Raw genomic sequence first — 6278 nt, 5'->3', positions numbered from 1 at the left:
TCTAGAGCTAGGTCGCCACAGCACTTAGCCTCTCGACGGGATCTCAGCCGAACCCTTCGGCACCCCATTGTAACTCAATATTTTCATAATCAAGATCAGACAGGCAGGACGTAAGGGTTTTACCTCATCGAGGGCCCCGAACCTGGGTAAATCGCTCTCCCCGCTTGTCTGTAAACCGATGTCTCGTGTCAGCCTACAGGATTCCATCAACCCTAAGCCCCAACCGAAGGGCATTGCCGAGGAGTACCCTCGACAATTGGCGCCGTCTTTGGGGAGCCTGTCGGCACCAGGCAAGTCATCGGCAGTACCAGTCACATCTGCGGCGTTCTTACTCAAGTCACCAACGCCATCAGATCCAAGAGATTCAATCCGATGCGGGTCCTTCGAGTTCGTGCCGCACCCCGAAGCACCGCACCAGATCCCTGCAGGACCGTCTGGCGACATGGATACTACTTTCGGTGGTGTCCACTTTATCATCGACTCCGGGGGCTTCCTTCGCCTCCCTAGGACCAGCGCATCTGGCCCGAAGACCTCAGTTTCGGAAGGTGTCACTCCAATGACAACCCTAAAAATTCCATCCAGGAACATACAAGAGAGCAACCGAGGAAGTTTCGACGTCACGGCAGGGCGAAGGAAAAGACGCAGGGACTCGCACCGCGAAGAAGAAGAACGAACAACAGCTCACCTTCATCAGTTCGAATGAGGATGCCACGCCACATTATCGATCAAGGGTCGCACTCGCTCACCGTATCTATCGGCTACGGAGCAGCTCGAAGCACCATGTTATCTTCACTCTTACATCGATCCGAAGGATGGTCGAGAGAAATCCAGTCACCTGTTAAGGAACTGTCGACATTTTCTGTAAATTCGGCAGTTCTGCGACGACCTCAGAGTCGAGGCCATGTCAAGAGTTCGCACAATGGAGAGAAGGGCAGGATCCTACAGTTATCCACCAGAACCATACGTACCGGAGCCATACGTGCCAGTAGGAGGAGACGAGCATGTACCAACCGAGGTGTTCCCAGAACCATGCGGGCAAGTCAACATGATCCATAAAACCAGCTTTTCAAAGAGAGAAATCAAAAAATTCTCCCGACAAGTAAAGTATGCGGAAGTTGCCATGGTCGATACACCCGAATTCATCGACTGGTCGGATCAGAGTATCTCCTTCAGTAGGGTGGATCACCCGAAGGCCGTTCCAAGGCCTGGTCACGCAGCCCTTGTTCTTGAAGCACAGATTGGAGGGTACAGTATGAGCAAAGTATTCATGGATGGAGGAAGTGGCCTGAACCTGTTATTCGCCAGCACAATGAGAGCAATGGGTTTAACAGTTGACATGCTAAGAGAGTCCGACACAGGATTCCACGGCATTATACCGACTCCACCCGCTTATTCTCTTGGTAAAACATCACTGGATGTGGTCTTCGGCACGCCTGGCAATTTCAGGAAGGAAAAGATCGAGTTTGAAGTAGTTGACTGGGAATCTCAGTACCACACCATCCTCGGCAGGCCTGCGTTTGCCAAATTTATGGCCGTACCCCATTATGCGTACCTAAAACTGAAGATGCCAGGCAACAACGGGACCCCGATAACCGTTCATGGAAGCTTTACCCGATCAGACAACTGCGACAGGGACTTCCAGAAGATCGCCTCAAAGTTCGGAGCCAAGGAAGAACTCAACGCAGTCGACGCCGTTACAGATCACACGCAGCCACCAGCCGACAATCGAAACGTAAGATCCGATGAGTTTGACGCTGCGAAGGAAGCCAAGAAGCTACAGGTGCACCCCACTGACCCGAAGAAGACGGTCAATACGTCGGCAGACCTTACTGATGCATAGGAAGGCGCGCTCATCGAGTTCCTCCGTGAGCACTGGGAGATATTTGCATGGGAACCATCCGACATGCCAGGTATCCCCAGGGAACTCGCTGAGCACGCCCGTAATGTTGACCCAACAGCCAAACCAGTACAACAGTCGATGCGCCGATTTTCCGAACCAAAGAGAAGATCAATTGGCGAAGAAATCAGTCGACTCCGCAAGGCAGGATTCATTCGAGAGCTCAAGGAAGCCGAGTGGGTGGCTAACCCTGTCATGGTGCCCAAAAAGGACACAACCGCTCTGCGCATGTGTATCGATTACACTAGTCTTAATAAGCACTGTCCGAAAGACCACTTTCCGTTGCCTCGTATTGACCAGATATTCGACTCCACAGCTGTATGCGATCGCCTCTCCTTCCTCGATGAATACTCCGGGTATAATAAGATCAAGCTGAAGAAACAAGACCAGGAGCTAACTGCATTCATCACCCCACACGGCGTTTTCTGTTACAACGTCATGACCTTCGGGCTGAAAAACGCAGGGGCAACTTACCAACGGTGCATGCAAGCTTGCCTCGGAGAGCAGATTGGGAGGAACATCGAAGTTTACATCGACGATATCATGGTGAAGACGAAGCACGCCGCCACTCTCATCGACGACTTGCGGGAAACCTTCGACAACCTAGACAAGTACAAAATCAAGTTGAATCCAAAGAAATGCTTCTTCGGAGTGCCAGGGGGACAAGTACTCGGGTACTTCATCTCAGCTAGAGGAATAGAAGCCAACCCTTTGAAGATCAAAGCTATTCTCGACATGGAGCCGCCAAAGAATCTGCACCAAGTGCAGCAATCGGCAGGACGATTGGCAGCGCTTAGCAGATTCATCGCCAAGCTGGGAGAAAAAGCTTTGCCCTTTTATAATTTGATGAAAAAATCAGAAAAGTTCAAGTGGACGAAGGAGGCACAGGAGTCTTTCGACAATCTGAAGAAAATCTTGTCGACATCCCCAGTCCTCGTAACCCCACGCGAGAAAGAAGCGCTGCTTATGTACATAGCCGCAACGGCGCAAGTCTTCAGCAGCGTTCTGGTCGTCGAACGAGAAGAAGCAGGGAAAGTTCACGGTGTGTAGAGGCCTACCTCAGTGAAGTACTCACACCCGCAAAGCAGAGATACCCTCATCATCAGAAGCTGGCATACGCAGTATGGAGGTCGGCTCGTAAGTTGCGACATTATTTCATGGAGCACCCGATTATCGTCGTAAGCGAAGCACCATTGAAGAACATAATGACTAACCCAGAAGCCACGGGTCGAGTGTCCCAATGGGCCATCGAAATAGCGCCACACGACATAACTTACGTTAATCGAACAGCGATTAAATCCCAAATCCTCCCAGATTTCATAGCAGATTGGATCCAGTCACAGACGCCAGCAGCACCCGACATGTCGGGGTCATGGAAAATGTATTTCGACGGGTCAAAACGGAGAACGGGCGCAGGAGCAGGGGTGATACTGATATCGCCACAGGGAGATAAGATGAAGTACATACTACGTATGAATTTCTCCCTGCCAACAAACAACGAAGCAGAATACGAAGCACCGCTGCACGGAATGAAGATGGCAAAGGCATGTGGGGCAACTCGCCTGGAAATTTACGGAGACTCAAACCTGGTTATACATCAGTCGATGAACCTATGTGACGCGGTCAGTGACAACATGATCGCCTACCGTCAGTTGTATCAAAATATGGAAGCCAAATTTGAAGGGTGTGAGCTCAAACATATCGGCAGAGCCAGCAACGAGGAAGCCGACACTCTGGCGAATATCGGGTCCATGTGCTCCCCCATTCCAGACGGAGTGTTCTACGAAGTCATCACTCAACGATCGATAAAAGAGAAAGCATCGGCACCCCTAAAACCATCGGCTGATGAATCGGAGGCAAGCCAGCAACAAACTGCCGAAGAATCTCCACCTCCATCAGTGGAACAAGTCCTCCTCCTCGAGCCATTATGGACCAAACCATTCCTAGCGTACCTGACGAAGCAGGAGTTGCTGGAGGATTCGGTGTAAGCAAGGCGAATCGTCAGACGATCAAAGGCCTTCACTGTGGTAAATGGTGAACTTTACAAGCTTAGCATCTCGGGTATCTTCCAAAGGTGTATTGCCATTGACGATGGAAAAGCGCTGTTGCGCGAGATACACGAGGGAACTTGCGGACACCAAGCAGGAAGCAGGGCCCTTGTGGCGAAAGCCTTCAGGGCAGGATTTTACTGTCCAACGGCGGCATCGGATGCTCGAGATCTGGTCATGAAATGTGATCCCTGTCAGCGCTTCTCACCAAAACCGCACGCCCCTGCGACAGATCTGATGACAATACCTCTGGCATGGCCCTTTGCTCAATGGGGACTCGACCAAGTTGGACCACTGCCGAGGTCGTCGCCTGGAGGACACACGTACTTACTGGTCGCAGTCGACAAGTTCACCAAGTGGATCGAGGCAGTACCCGTTCGAAACCAGAAAGCCGAAACAACAGTTCAGTTCTTCAGGGGAATAACCTGTCGATTTGGTATGCCTCACAGTATCGTCACAGACAACGGATCTAACTTTGACTCCAAAGAGTTTCGAAATTTTTTTGATGACGGAGGAATCAAACTGAAATTTGCATCAGTGGCCCACCCACAGACCAACGGCCAGGTGGAAAGGATCAATGGTCTAATAGGGGATGGCTTCAAGAAACGCCTTACAGGTGCGGCTAGAGCCTGGGTCGGGGAGTTACCATCCGTACTCTGGAGTTTACGTACTACACCTAACAGGTCGACCCAATACACCCCGTTCTTCTTGGTACATGGAGCCAAAGCAGTTCTACCAGCCGACGTTCGGTTTGAAGCTCCTCGGGTGACAGCATACACAGAATCCTCTTCCAACATCGCGCTGCAGGATGCTGTGGACCTCCTTGACGAAGTGCGAGATATTGCTTTGGCAAGAACGACGGTATACCAGCAGGCGTTGAGAAATTATCACAGCCGACGAATACGCAGTCGAAGCTTTAATGTTTGAGATATGGTACTGCGGCTGAAGCAAGAAAGACCCTTGAAACTTGAATCTCCATGGGAAGGACCATACATCATCACTGAAGTGATACCAGGAGGAGCATATCGGCTTAAAAACCCAGCTTCTGGAAAAGACGTTGAGAATCCATGGAACATCGCACAGTTGCGACGGTTCTATACATAGGATACAATTGTTTTTTATTACTCGACAGCCCTTAAGGTTGCTTTTGCATTATGAATAAAATTCTAATCAGGTTTTCTACCTTTTTTCTTGATCCGGGCCTCATCATCCGAACAAATCGTTCGGGGCCCCTGCCATTGTCTCTTACTCCCATCGGGAGTGCTGGCCTAAAAACACGCTCGCACAGTGTCATTAATTAAATACTCTCAACGGGAGCTAAGATTAATGACACACAAAAACAACCAATCCAAGCCTCGAGAAAATACGCGAGTGCTGCAGTCGGTGGTTATACTATCACAAAATAAGGCTCAAACCGGTGCACCGCATGATGAAGCCAAGCGTTTAATTCCCGCGATTAAGTCGATGGGTGTCGCTCTTACAAAACTTACATATCGACTTCGCAATAAATTTGCAAATCACAACGAAGTCGTCGGGAGAGCAGGTTGAATTGATCACTCAGTCGCCCTCGACAATAAATTATCAATCGAATTAACATGATGTGCAACGCGCACGATAAATTTATACAAAACAATCTTTTGCAGGTACAAGGTTATTACATTCATGACTGGGCTCCCTGGTTCCCTTGGGCCCTCAGATCTCTCTCGAGACCTGTCTCCATCCGTGAGATAATGGTATATGCAGGATCTCTAGCGATATCATAATATTGGCCCAAACACCTCTCGGTGTTTGCTACGGCTTTCAAGTCTAAAGATGGATGACATGCCAATACTGAAGCAAAGGCAAGTTCAGCACCAGCCAGGAGCTCTTTCCGCACCAGCAGTCGAATCCTCTCAGGAGACTTAAATCGGGTAAATAGAGCAGACAAAGTTTCGGGTGCTTGATCCAGAGGGAATAAAGTCTTCCAAACCATCGTGAGATGAGCGTGGAATTTATCAAAGTAGTAATGCAGCTTCTCTACCCGATGCTCAAACTTCGCCACGATAACAGCCTTCGGACGATGCAACCATAAATCGTGTTTTGGGTGAGCAACGTCAGTCATCGCCTCGACCTTTTCATGGATCTTCTTGTTCTCCTCAGATTTATCTGAAGATACGACTGTAAAGGAACGAATATTAGCTAAAGGAACATCCAAGCTACATCAGGAATCAAAAGATGGGTTAACACTTACAGCCCAAACTTTCGGTAGCAATATGAAGACGATCGAGAGCATGTTGCTCAATGGTAGTTGCTATTTCACTCTTTTTCTTCACCAACGCTGCCATCGCGTGAAG

This window comes from Lolium perenne, chromosome 3 (assembly GCF_019359855.2).
Source record: "Lolium perenne isolate Kyuss_39 chromosome 3, Kyuss_2.0, whole genome shotgun sequence".
Classification (NCBI taxonomy): Eukaryota; Viridiplantae; Streptophyta; class Magnoliopsida; order Poales; family Poaceae; genus Lolium; species Lolium perenne.
Note: the sequence above shows the minus strand (reverse complement) of the source record.